Genomic DNA, 12,583 nt, shown 5'->3' with positions numbered 1-12,583 from the left:
AGATTTCACCTATTTTGGCCTGATAACAAGGGAATAATTTTGCAGAAACATGACAATGCTAAATGTTTGATTTTCATACGTATATACATAGAGCTTGACATCGTAAAGTTTGGATGTAATGCATTGGACAACGAAAACTAGCCCGACAATGTTTTGAATATAGTGTGGTTTACTACGCACTTTAGAGCGCATTACAGCTGAAAACATATAAATACACATAGATATACATAGTACACACGAATTGAAGGTATATTTATAGCTGAAATACGGCCTCTGTTTTAGATGACCAACGTTGAGGTGGATTTTGAATTAAAATTGTCGTAAATGTAGAAGCCTACGAACTATTGTAAAGCAAACTAAACAGATAAGCAAGGATATCGGATATTTCAGTGCAGAATGATTGCTTTTGGTGTAGTGCAACAAGTACCTGGATGTAACACGAGCTGTCTATATCGACAAACAATGTCTTTTGTTACTTCGATAGGCTTTAATGTTTCTATTGATTGCAAACATTCGTCATGGAATATATAAAAACAAATGTATTTGAAAAATTAGAAACTGGTAAAAAAGAAGTTTCTTTTTTATTTTGTTTATTCACGACTTATGCGGGTAGCAATTAAGATTCTTTGCGAATTTGCCAAAGGAATAAAGTTTAAAAACGCAACTCATCAGAATTTGATTCTTTGATTCATTTTTGAAAATTAATATTCCTTCCGTGTTGAATGAACTTCGTGTGTATGTCACATTCATTAAATGTACGTCTATAATGAAAGAAAAGGAGGGATAGTGGAAACTGACTGGGCGAACATAAATTTGCATAAGTTAGTTCGTTGTCAACTCAACTTATATGTACAAGTTGTGACATTGTTAATTGTATTTCAAGAGAGAGAGACGAAGGATCGTTGCGTTAGTTGAGTCCGTCCGATTTAATGGAGTAATCAAATATGCATTCTGTACTTTCAGAATTAGGTTGCTGTTCAACCTCGACATATACTAGGCTTCTGCTAATTATGGCACACTGTAAATAGTAGTGCTTTATCTTACACTTTCCAAAGTACGTACCAATTTTACTTGATTTAATAGTCAACATCAATGAACTGTTTTTAGAATTTACAAACTAATTGGAAATTTAAGAACTAGAAATTTACGAATCAGAATAATTTAAAAACTAGTTTGAAATTTAAATTGACTTTTGCATTCCACTAGAATTAAAGTCTTGGAGAAAATATGTTCCTGGTGGAAAAAAAATTCAAGAAGGGATTTTTGCTGAATTTTCAAGAGATATACCGATATTAAAGCGATTATGGCCTGGTAACATTTCTTGACGCAGTGAAATGTGAAATTAGCTGGTAGAGTGAGTGACGTATTGGACGTCAGCAGTCCTCGCGAACCAATTTGCATACTCCTCCCCTTAACTGAGGGAGAAAGGGAGTGAGAGGGTATTCTGTCTTGTTCCTCGTTAAAATCCCTCGCATCTCTATTTATGTATGTATTCATTGGTAATTCAATATTCGATTCCCTTGATCCATCTCTTTCTCTATATATATATATTCCCGTCCCCTTTCATTTGCGACAAGTTGCAACTTTGTTTCACTTGTTCCTTCGACCTTGCTCGACAGGATAGCATGTCGGCAATATTCAGATGTGCGGTTTTAAAATTCATACGCGGCGATAGCTTAATTAAATTTACCATCGCGTCGTTTGTCACGACGGTTTCCGTCTCGTTAACGCGACGATGGTGATGCAGGTCTGTGACCTTCCGCTAGCTACTAAAAACATGCTTCCTACCACACTCTCTCTCTCTCTCAATGCTACATAAATTCCATCATTATAATACACAACCATCTTCTATGATATATTTATCACAATCAACTTTAGTTTTTCTTCAGTTTCCTTTTCTTTAAACATTTTTTTTTTCAAAAATCCTTTTTCAAGAATGGAACAATATTATTGAATTGGAGGAATTCTCGAATACCAGTTGCTGATTGCGGAAAATGGAGAGACTGAAAGTAGCGAATAACTTTGTGGCCTGATAATCTAATATTCTTCCTCAGGGGAAATGTCTTACCATCCACAAAAGGATCACAGTGGCTTGAACGTTAATTAATGTCAGTGTCGTTGAAGGCGTTAGAAAATCTTCATCGATTATTGTCAAACACTGAGAAATTAAGTTCCCAAAGGGAGGAAACCAAGAGCATAAATTATATGGAGGAATATAAAAGGGAAAGAGTTGTACGTTAATATTCAGAATTGTTGGTTCATCTTCATACGTTTTAGAAGGAGATGAGTAATAATATTTTCATTACTTCAATATTTCCTAGAAGATGTTTCTTTTTTATTGCAGGAGTCATGGACTAATTACCACAACATCTTTTTAATATTGTACTGCAAGATTTTGTTTTACTTTCTCGTTATGTCAGTTCATTAATATCCTTCTGTTGATATTAATTAATTTCTCTTCGATAATACATATTTTGTTTTTGATGAAAGAATTTATCAACAAAAATGTACGGCACTCCGATGGGTTCACCAATGTCACCATTATTTGCGGATATTAAGATGGATGACTTGGAATCTGATTGTTTAAATTTATAACAATAAATAATCAACTCATTATTAATTGGTATCAAAAATCCATTTCGTCTAATAGATTAATAAATTATTTTTCACGTCATACAAATTTAACAAAAAGGATCAGGTTTCCAAGAATTGGTTACTTATAGGAAAAACCTAAAAAGACGGAGGTATGGGAAATTCAGGAGGTTTGAGTGTAGCGAAAAGAAATTATACAACTGTCGTATATTGTTGTCTGTATATTATTGTTATCTTCGAACAATGGATTGTCTGCTTAGAGTTTTGTCTTTTAAAATGGATGATTCTTTTTTGAAAATTTAACCAACTTTAACTCTGAAAAATGGTATAACAATAAAACAAACGTAGACAATTGATGAAGAGTTAAGATCGATGAGGAATTTAAGACTGAAGTTTCCTAACTTTTAGAACAAATTAATTCAAGAAATATTTTAGTTATTAAATAAAACATTGATGCAAGTCAGTAGGATATGAGATCAGTTACCTGTAGTGATAAATACAGTAATGTTAATGATGATGACGATAATAATGATGATGATGATGAGAACAAAACCAAGTTGTGAGTTATCAGTATTGAAAGTAAGTGATTAATCTGATATTTCGCATAAGCTACACTACTCGCTGATAGATATGAAGTTGCTTTTTAGCTCGAAGGTGAACATTATACTCCAGTGGCAACTATATCAAGTGAATCCTGCTTCGTTTCCACGAAACATTATGTACATGCTGCGGTTGAGAAAGCACGCGAGCTCAGCTGATTCTGCTGGCTCATCGTCACATTACCTACATCAACGAGATGAGTATTCACGTGTCATGAGATGCATGAGATCCCCTTCCATCCTCTCTTATGACCTCATTTTCCCTAGTTTACTTTCACCCAACTAAGCGCGTTCAAATCAAACCTAAATCTCAGAAAATCCCCATTTCCATGTCGACTTTGCACATTTTAAATTGTAATTTTCAAAAGAAAAATTCCTATATATTGTCCATTAATATCCAAAAATTAATGCCCAAGAATATTATTTGAATAATTTTAACCCTTTAACTCATAAATATACAAAATTTTGTCATGAAGTTTGAGGATTTTTTTCGGTACTTAAAAATTAATAGAAAAATTTATCAATCATAATTTCTTATGTTTTCATATGCGTTTTATCGAATGGCGTTATAGAAAAAATAAAAAAAATTATAAACAAAAAAGTTATTAATGTTTTTTATAAAAAAAGTCCGATTTTTTTTCAAATTTTTGTTTAATTTTCAATTTTTTCTACGACGAAATAGCAGAAAAATAATTCTAAATGTTACAAGTAACGTGACAATAATATATATGCTATAAGATAGGACTATAGAGAAAATTAAAAATTAAAATGGCGGTTTGAAAATGGAGTCTGAAGTTCAAATTTTTTTGCAAAATTTACCCGAAAGTACAAAATTGTTAAAAGTGTTTAGATTCACTTGAAACTTGTTACTCGGTTTTTGGGGTCGCTAATTATGAATCTGAAATCCAATTTTCAAAATTCAAAATGGCGGATCCAATATGGTGGACAAATTTTTAAAAACTCGTTAGATTCATTTGAAACTTGTTACTAAGAGGATTTTGGGGTCGGTCATGACGAATCTAATGTCCAATTTTCAAAATTCAAAATGGAGGATCTAATATGGCGGACAAATTTTCAAAAATTCATTAGATTCATTTGAAACTTGTCACTCGTGGGTTTTTAGGGTCGCTGATTACGAACCCGATGTCAGGTTTCCAAAATTCAAAATGGCGGATCCAATATGGCGGACAATTTTTCAAAAAACTCATTAAATTGGCTTGAAACTTGTTACTCGGGGGTTTTTGGGGTCGCTAATTATGAATCTGAAATCCAGTTTTCAAAATTCAAAATGGCGGATCCAATATGGCGTACTAAAATTAAACATTTAATCAAATTTGCTGAAAATTGTTACTCGTGGGTTTGTGGGGTCGCTGATTATGAACTCGATGTCATTTTTTCAAAGATAAAAATGGTTTATCCAATATGATGGATTAAATTTTGAATTTTGATTTTTTGTTTTTGCCATATTTGATTAAAATTTGTTAGTTAGAGGGTTTTACAGTTTCTAAAATGAAATTTGATATCAGAATTAAAAAATTAAAAATTTCGGATTCAATATGACGAACTAATGTGACAGAGATTTTTAATTATGCTTTTTTATATCAAAATACGAAGGGAATAAGTCATGAACTTAAAATTAATATTGTAAACTATTTTTCATTTGCAATTTCATCAAAGTCCACCTTGGTTTCTCTCATTCTTGGAAAAGAAAACAATCGGTGAGTATAGAAAAAATATTTAAAGTTTTATTACATAACTAGAAAATTTCCCGAGAATAATTTAGTTGTAAATGGAAGAAGCACTTTAGATTGAAGAAACCGAAGAGCCCCGCTACTTCCGTGAAAAGTTTCTTTCTCCGCGAAATATTGATGTGAAAAGTTGGCTCTTATTCTGTAAAATATAATTTACTTTTCCCATCTGTTTGGTTTTCTTCTAGAAATGTTTTCTCAGCAAGTTGGACCAAGTTTCCTTCAAAACTGGGATGTCGATCCTTGGGGGAAAAGAATCTCGGGACTATTTGACTATTTCAAACTAATTATACTCAAATTATCTAATTCTACACTCGTTATTTCAAGTGTTTATCACTTTTTTTTAAATTCTCCACTATTTTCTAAATATTGTTTACAAAAACACGGATTATTGTTTGAAATATCAAAAAAATTTCATTTCCTCAGAATTCTATTATTTCCAACTTAAATTGTGTTTCACTAACATTTAAGATGGAAATAAAAGTTAACGATTGGATTATAATCCGAAACTCTCACGAGGATCATTAACTTCGAAGAGATTGTTGGATCGTGAGGACGAGAAACTTAAGAAGATGATGAAAAAAAAGGGAAAACACTAATGCAAACTGTACTCTTCCTCTTGAAATTAGCAAATCGGAATTGAAGTCTAATTTAAAGTTTAATTGAAACAGATTTAATGAGATTGAATCAAGAACAGAGGATGATGATTTACAGTAGTCACAAAAGAATCTAGTGAAACCAATTTCTGGGTTCTAATTACAGTTGTCTGCCAATCGATCACAATCATTTTCAAACGCTTTTAAGACCCGATAATTAAAGTTTCACCCGAAACAATACCCATCTGACGAATGCTATTGGTCCTTGGGGAAATAAGCGCGTCGATGCTGCATTCTTTTTATCTATAGTTCCTCTAACCACTTTCATTTTTCTTTTATTTTTTTTTCTTCCTCTTCTTTATTTCTATCTCTATATTTACATCTCTATATATCTATATTTTAATCTGCACATCTCGTCATCAGGCATTTTTCCCTCAATTCTCTTTCTAACTCCTTCAATTTCTCTTTCTCTGTTTTTATGTTCTATTTTACTCCCGACTCATTGTCTCTCAGTTTTTTCTTTTCTTTTTTTACTTTCTCTCTCCGGAGTGTTAACCGGAACACAAAGTGCCTCTCTATAGATCCTGCAACGTCATCCAGTATTTTGTACGATCGAATTGCGTAAAGCGTATAGTGTGTGGTTTTTGCTTGTAAATGCGGACACCTACATTTACAAAAACGAGCATACACACACATATATATTGAAATAAATTCCCTCCCCGGATAATCACTCTTTGGTGAATTGAAATGATCCAATTAACTAAACCATATGTCCGGAACGAAAATCCCGTCCAGGTTTGCACTTTTTTTTTTGCTCCTGCAAATGTCCTGCATTTTTCAAGGTATAATATTCAGCAATTGAGGAGAATCAGCTAATTCTCATTAGTTTCATAATATGAAAATGAATTTTGAATTTAATTAATTCACTGACATTTTGTAATATATTTTTTGTGTCGACGTTAAATTATTAATTTTATTTAAAATAAAAATTGAATTTTAAATTATACATATTCTATATATTATTAATTAGTGGGAACATTATTATTCTGGAGAGGATGGTTGTCAAATCAGAACGTGTTGTTTAAAAATGTAAAAAAATTCTCATAATTTGTAGTAATGCAATTAAAACTCTAAAAATCCTTTGGAAAGTAGCTGGTTGTCCCCAAGAATAAAATGCTTCTCATGAAAGGGATATTTTACTTTTGCATAAATTTTAACTGAATATGCAGAATAAAGCGTCTCGCACATATTTGAACATTTTATTTAAACGCAAAGACTTTTTTTTCTTTTTTTTTTAGGGATGTGCTATCATATTCTTTGTGGTTTCGACGCTGAAAAATGTAAAGCATAGAGAAAATTTAAACTAGTCACGATTTATTTTAACAGAAATGTTAAACAAAGTTATTTCATGGCTTCATTACTGCGAGCACATTATGAAAATCTGCAAATAAAATTTTTTCCCTTCAAATGTCACACTTTTTCTTTCAATTAAATTTATTGTTTCAGTGACTCTTGTAATATTGTTAAAGAAGGAAGAAATTTTCTTCTCCCTTGATACATCCCCTTTAAATCTTAAATATTCACTAACCATAAACCCATTAAAGTGTCGAGGCGAAAAAAGAAAGTCATGATATTCATAAGATAGAGAAAATTTTAATATTTTTCTAGAGCACATGCATGGATGTAGATGAATTGAGATCGTCGTTGGGAAACACGTCGTCGAGAGTGCACGTTCTACATAATGTGGGGTTCTCGTTACTTTCAAATAAGATCACGTGCCTGTGTAAACTTGGATACACAAAAGCACTTACATAGGTAGAACCCAAGATAGAGGGAAACAACTCTAGATGACGAAGGCAGGTAAGTAAGTATAAACAAGTAAATACGGTAACTGGGGTGAGACACAGAAGTCAAACTCCTGGTGGAATTCCTCATTCCCTATTTTAGTCACCACCTTCTCGAAGCCAGTAAAATCACCCACTCAAAACTATTCGCGCTTGCTATTAGTTTATTTGAGGATCTGATGAACAAACGCAACTCAAGAGGCGCCTTATATGCAGTTAGTAAGACAAAGTTGTCTGAATCATACACCTGTTAAATAAACAACAGAGAATCCCTTATAGAGCTTCAGAAACTAGAGGTTCTCTACTTCACACAAGAGATTCAAATTTGTCACACTTAAAGTTCAATTTCAAAATTCTGTTCTTTATTCTACTCTCCTAATTGTTGTCATAATAGACAAGAGACAATTATGTAAAAAATTCTTAATTCTTAATCAATCCCTTAACTCCCATCAGTGGTACATACGCTAAACTACAAATACATTAATATCATCATAACTGTTAATGGACTATTTGTATTACTCCAAATTTCAAATTTCCAGCTCTAGTCAAACTCTTCTAATAGTTAACAAAAGTGAAATAAAAAGAAATAAATAATAAAATGAATCCTTCATTTCTTGTAACCGAAACAACGATCCAATAGTCTTACACCTGGGCACACCTGGGCAACAGATTCCAAATATTGTTATCAACGTTTTGTCACCATACTATAGGGTCACTCACCTGCCTAATACAGGGACTAAGCACATGAGCCTAAATTAAATCAATAAAAAAATCTGACCCCGAAAGCAATTAACGTGGGTGGCATTATCATTTTGTTCCATTGTAAGAAACTGTATAAAAGGTGCCACCCTTGCCAAATTCGCCAGTCCAGGAAACGCCTTCAAGTTAACTAGTCCAGAAGTCAACTCCGAATCAAGTGCCTGTCTTCTATGAGTCAATCCAGAAATCACAGTCAAGTCAGATAACTATGCATGTTCTTCATGTCAGTCCAGCAACCGACACCAAGTGAACTAGTTGTGTACTGCCATCAAGTGTCTTCTTCGACTCTAGTCCAGAAAACCTCTTCAAGTACCAAGTGCATTCTTCAAGTCCCGTCTTTGTGAAGTTCATTCAAGAAGATAATTTCTACTGCGAGACACATTTCTATTTTTGCGAGGACTGCATTATTTCGACTTTAACGTCAAATCAATAATTCGACACCTGGACTCCGGACCTTTCACTTTGGCTGGCCCAAAAACATTTCAAGGAAAATCTATTTCTAAAGTAGCAAGTGTCTTCTTCGAGTCTCGTACTAGTAAAATTTATTCAAGGAGATAATTTCTACTACGAGGCACATTTCTATTTTTCCAAGGACTGCATTACCACGACATCATCTTCAAATAAATAATTCGGTTACTCCAAGGCTGAGGGGTGTTCAATCTAATTTGCATCGACACCTGAACTCCAGACCTTTCACTTTGGCTGGCCCAAAAACAATTTGAGGGAAATCTACTGTATTCTCTGTTTCCGCTAGTCAAGGTCCTCATACTGAAGGAGATATCACTTGCTGAGTCTACAAATCTAACAACAATTCTAAAAAGTAAATAACTAATACTTTAAATCTTGAACCTCATTTAAATTCTATTTGATTCCACAAAGTTCTAATTTTGTTTCAGTGTTCCTGAAGACAAGTGAATCTACTCTTCCTCTCTCATTCTAATTGTAAAGGATTCAAATAAAAACTTTAACAAGTATTTGATTTCATCACTCGATCCATATTAATTTACAAAAAAACCCGGTTAATAAAAAGGAAGATGTACAAAATCTTAGCAACTGCTATAATCACTTTCTAAGTGATATGAAATATTCTTAAACTATTTTGATTTACCCTGACATTTCCTGTATTTTGTTTACGAACACGGTCATTCACCTCACGTCAGTTGATTATACTTCGAAAATTATACACATTTTATTCACCAGTGTCCAATTGTAATCGCCACGACAAAGACAGCGACAAAGACACGACTCCAGCCAGCTCCAGTGACCATCACCTCCCTAAATTTTTTTACATTGTGTTTTTTGTTTGAATTATATTTTGTTTGTTAACCCCTTGGCTGTTAACGAGATTTCCACTGTTTGGGCCAAAAGTGTGTTGAAAAAAATTTTAATGGATTTTTATGAAACTTGGTACCTTAAGGTTTCTGGGGTCGCTGATTACGAATCTGACATCAGTTTTTCGAAATTCAAAATGGCGGATCCAAGATGGCGGAATTTTTTTCCAAATTCATCGAATTTGCTTGAAACTTGTTACTCGGGGGTTTTTAGGGTCGCTGATTACGAATCTGAAATCAGTTTTTCAAAATTCAAAATATCTGGTTCAATATGGCGGAAAATTTTTTAAAATTTATTGAATTTGTTTGAAACTGGTTAATATGATATCAGTATGATAATTTTTGGTGAAATCGAATTTCGATAAATACCCTAGAAAAATAATGACAGATTCGTAATCAGCGACCCTAATAACCCCCGAGTATTCAGTTTCAAGCCAATCTGATCAATTTTTTATTTCGTTGTCCGCCATATTGGATCCGCCATTTTGAATTTCGAAAAACTGATGTCAGATTCGTAATCAGCGACCCCAAAAACCCCCGAGTACTACGTTTCAAGTCAATCTGATCAATTTTTTATTTTGTTGTTCGCCATATTGGATCCGCCATTTTGAATTTTGGAAAACGAATGTCATATTCGTAATCAGCGACCTCGAAAACCCCCGAGTAACCGGTTTCAGGAACATTTAAGAAGTTTTTAATCACTTTTTTTAAGTTGCGCATATATGCGTCATGAAACACTTTTGGCCAGTTTAGTTTTGCGCATATATGCGTCAGCGACAGTCAACGGGTTAAATAAATTGTAGATTCTGAGGAATCTGTGAATATCTTTGAGGTAAATCAGAAAAAATTATTACTTTCTCAATTGATGAGTTTGCACTGAAGATCTGTTTAAATCAAACTTTGCGATACTTAGTAGACCTTCTTGAAGGAGTTAAAAGGGGATTCGATGCCGATTGAAATATAATTCGGAAATAGTGCAGAGAAGATAAGGCATCGATTTGGAAACTTTTCAAACTGGTTGATTTATTTGACTCTCCTAGCGTTGAAAACGGGGAAGTGAAGAGAGGATGAGAAATTCCCACCGAGAGGTGAAATACTCAGTCTTCTGACTCCCTCATTTGGTGCATTAAGTCACTGCATCTAATTAGAATCTTCCTCTCCACTTTGGCCTTTTCGCAGTAACTTTCTTATCTCGCACTGGTTACCCGCTTAAGACTTTGACATCCAAGTCTACTGAACGAGTTTTCACAAACTCTCTACGAAAACATGCCTCCATTACTTACTCCAATTATTACTTCAGTCTCTCTATTCCCCGAGAAGAACTTTCTTTTGATCCCTATCAATTCAGTTCGATTAAGTTGACTTACCTGAAACAGGAAAATTTCATTAAATTATTTCTCTCTCCTCATTATCGACTTTTTTATGAAGTAATTTTCATTTTCTATTAATGTTAATTAAATTATTAATTAATACGAATTAATAATTATAAAATGTACGTATTACAGAATTGTTTAAAATTTTCATGGTAGTAGGGGTGGTGTAGCGATTTTCAAGTGAATCCAATGATTTTTTAGAAAAATCGTCTGCCATATTGGAAACGCCATTTTGAATTTTTGAAAACCGACATTAGATTCGTAATCAGCAATCCCCGAAAATCAAGATTGATGATTTTCAAATGAATCTAATGCTTTTTACAAAACCTGTCCACCATATTGGATCCTCCATCAGATTCGTAATCAGCGACCACAAAAACCCCCGAGTAGTAGTTCCGTGATATTACCTAGCCAGACTTCATTATTAAAGAAAAATAATAAAAATAAAAACTGGTCTTAAAAAGTATCTCTTTTTAATAGCAAGAACATTATTCATATATGCTACTGACTGGATCACCAGGAAATAAATCTTTTTTGATATTCTCGACAGGATAAGAAAAGTGTGTAGAAAATCTCTTCGAAGTTAGAACCGGTTTCAGCAGTGGATATCGAACAATTAAATGCTAGTATTTCTATTGTTATTGTACCCAGAGGTCAAAACTGATGGAGTAAAAACACAAAGAATGAAGTCAAGGCGTGTCACCAGCTAAGATTTTTTATTCTATAACCATATTATGATAAAAAGTCACTCAATCTGTACCTTAAAGTAAATTTAGAATAAAATGAGGTGCGACTATGAAGACATGATTCACGGGTCGGGTTTTAAAATAAGAGTGGGGGCTATTAACAACTTGGAAACTCAACCCCTTCGTGCAAATCTTTTTTCATGAAAAGAGAATAGTGGAGTGAGCCCGCATCCTAAGCGGGAGCATCGGCCAAGACTTTCTCTTATTACTTTGGCAAACTTTTAAATACTCAAGAGGGACGGAACTTTTAAATTCCAATAAATATTTAAGCTCCTCCGCATTCCAAGACAGTCTTTGTTCCAAGGCGGTTAATTCTTATACATTCTTCCAAAGCTGTTCAAGCAGAACTACTAGATTATAGATTTTTTTTTTCTTCAAACTAATTTCTTTTTGTATTCACTTTAAAGTGTAAAATATTGATCCTTGATGGAACAAGGAAAACGCTATAGTAATTGGACCTGATCTTTCAATTAGAAGCCAATTAATCGTTACTTGATGACTATATTCTCAATAGTCAGATAATGATCAATAATTCCCTCTATATATGAAGGTAGATTCAACAGTCTTTGTAGACCCACTACGCGATTAATAGCCAATTAATGATATCTTTAATCCTCTTTACAATATGGAAAACCACTTACAGATTCTGTATGCTCTGCAGACGTGGACCAATTTAAGTTTTTTTTGTATTCTCCAACTGAACTGATTCGTCATTCCCTGCGCGGAAATTTAATCCTCTCTGTAGGAAAGTCAGATTTTAAAGATTCCCTTTACTTCATTATTAGCAAACTAATGATCCTATCTGAAATGAAGGTTCTTCTTTTTCTTAAGGGGGAAGTAAGGGTTTACACTTTTAAAAAATAGATTTTTTCCTGCTTTTTCTAATGGTTAAATATCTCAAGAATAAAATCCCAAAATTTGAAGTCAATCAGAACAATACTCTTAATTTCATTTACTAATTAGTCATCTGTCCTCTAAAACTGTAGCTTAATCAT

Source organism: Leptopilina heterotoma, unplaced genomic scaffold (genome assembly GCF_015476425.1).
Source record: "Leptopilina heterotoma isolate Lh14 unplaced genomic scaffold, ASM1547642v1 Lhet_6, whole genome shotgun sequence".
Lineage (NCBI taxonomy): Eukaryota > Metazoa > Arthropoda > Insecta > Hymenoptera > Figitidae > Leptopilina > Leptopilina heterotoma.
The sequence above is the reverse complement of the archived record's forward strand: the minus strand, read 5'-3'. Positions refer to the sequence as shown.